Source organism: Alexandromys fortis, unplaced genomic scaffold (genome assembly GCF_014885135.2).
Source record: "Alexandromys fortis isolate MF-2015 unplaced genomic scaffold, M_Fortis_MF-2015_v1.1 scaffold_94, whole genome shotgun sequence".
NCBI classification, from domain to species: domain Eukaryota; kingdom Metazoa; phylum Chordata; class Mammalia; order Rodentia; family Cricetidae; genus Alexandromys; species Alexandromys fortis.
Window position 1 is genome coordinate 6043082 of NW_026067979.1, and position 2380 is coordinate 6045461.

General features: G+C 40.5%; 1 pseudogene; it reads left to right on the plus strand.

Annotated features, from left to right (window-relative positions):
* The window catches only part of LOC126511098 (40S ribosomal protein S18-like), a 3406-nt pseudogene extending 2909 nt beyond the window's left edge, over positions 1 to 497 (plus strand).
* The last annotated feature ends 1883 nt before the right edge of the window (positions 498 to 2380 follow it).

The window sequence follows — 2380 nt, forward strand, 5'->3', positions numbered from 1 at the left end:
GATGGACTTAGGCTAGAATCTTCCCGGTAAGCGCACCTTGGCGTGCTTACAAACATTATTAGAAATGGGCTAGTCCAGGGGCGAGAATTAGCCTGTAAGGGTTAGAGTTCATGGGCCAAGCAGTTCTTTAAATGAATACAGTTTGTGTGTTGTTATTTCGGGCGTGAGCTAGCCAAGCGGCTGGGGTGTTGGGGACGCAGCCCCGCCGCCGCTCCTATTTCAACAAGGGAGGACGAGGTGGACCGTGTGATCACACTCATGCTGAATCCACGACAGTACAAGATCCCAGACTGGTTCTTGAATGGACAGAAGGGTGTGAAGGACGGAAAGTACAGCCAGGTTCTGGCCGATGGTCTAGACAACGTGAGGACCTGGAGCGACTGAAGAAGATAAGAGCCCATAGGGCTATGCCACTTTCGGGCCTTTGTGTCTGAGGTCACCACACCAAGACCACTGGCCACCGGTGCCGTCCTGTGGGTGTGTCCAAGAAGAAATGAGTCCCTGGGCCTTTTCGCTGTTAATAGATAGTTTATATGCCTGTGGGGGTGGGGGAAACTTGGGAGTCAGAAAATGAGATAAAGACCTGATAAATCCAAGGACAGCAGAGTAGGTTGGCAAACCCTCTCTCCATATTTTTCTTGAACTACCAGTCCTGGAAATACCCCCCAAATTCCCTCTTCTCTCTAGTAGACCTCCTCAGTCCTCCAAGAACTATCTAATCCGGGTCAGCTAATAGCTGACTCTGTCTTTGGATTCAGAATGGCTTTATTAACACAGTGCAATGGTTATAAAAACAAATCTCCCACAACATTTCCCCCTTTTTGTATAATAAAAAGGGAAGATTCAACTCTAACATTGTGAAACTAAATACAATAAAAACAATTATCAAGTAAGAAATATATTCATGATGTCCAGTCCATTAGTATTTGGCCAATTCAGAGAAAATATTTTCTTATCTATATTATCTCCATGAGTACAATGTTTTTACCTAATTACTTTCTATCATAACAAAAGAAAACTATATAAGTATCTAATCTTCAACCTTATCAGAGAGCCGAGAAGGATTTAACATTACCTGAATAAACAGGAAGTGCAGAGCAAGAAACTTCCAAAACTAAGAAATGACAAAGACATCTGGCTGCCTGGACAGTCACCCACCCAGGTTTCCTCTGCAACATTGGTGCATCTATCTTTTGTCTTCAGGCTTAAAAATATCTGACAGACTCTTCTGTGAAGCAGGAACTTTGAAAGGACTGACCTACCTTGTCTTGGCAAAGTTTGACGGTTGCCTTATTTTGTGTCCTGTTTGTCCAGTTTGGACAGCATATCATCAACAGTCGAGGCAAGGGCAGTTTCTTTGCCTAGTGGCTAACTTTGACATAAAGAATGCAAACTCTATATGGAGGTTCCTCAATGCCTATTATCCTCTTTTGGAGGAATTTGATGCTGCCAGGAATAGGCCTGTCTCAGTGTCATGAAAAGCTTTATGTTATTAGAACATTAAAATACCATATTCTGTAAGTCTCTGAAGTAGAAATAGAAACATAATAAAGGGCTGGAGAGATGGTTCAGAGGTTAAGAACACTAGCTGCTCTTCCAGAGGTCCTGAGTTCAATTCCCAGCAACCACATGGTGGCTCACAACCATCTATAATAAGATCTGTTGCCCTCTTCTGGTATATATATGTTAACAGAACATTGTATGCATAATAAATAAATAAATCTTTAAAAAAAGAAACATAATAAAAACGCTGGGCCACTCCTTTTCAGTTTCATATTGCAATAATAATGTAGGTGCTCCTCTAAATTTTACTGTTTGTGTCTGAGTATTTTTCTTATTTTCGTTAGTAAGTCTAAAACTTGTATCTATCAGTCAAATTATATTTTGCACAGTTATCAAACCACTTTTAAAAGGATAAAATAAGAATTCCCAGGGCTGGAGAGATGGCTCAGAGGTTAAGAGCACTGATTGTTCTTCCAGAAGCCCTGAGTTCAATTCCCAGCAACCACATGGTGGCTCACAACCATCTGTAATGAAATCTGGTACCCTCTTCTGGCCTGCAGGCATACATGCTGACAGAACACTGTATACAAAATAAATTAATAAATCTTTAAAAAAATAAGAATTCCTTCTTAGCACTCAGGAGGCAGAGGCAGGCAGATCTCTGTGAGTTCGAGACCAGCCTGGTCTACAGAGCTAGTTCCAGGACAGGTTCCAAAGCCACAGAGAAACCCTGTCTCAAAAAACCAAAAAAAAAAAAAAAAAAAAANAAAAAAAAAAAAAAAAAAAAAAAAAAAAGAATTCCCAAACTGATATTAATTATGATTGACATGTCAATCCTAGCTAAGTTGCTTTTCCCCTTATTTATTTTTCCATTTTC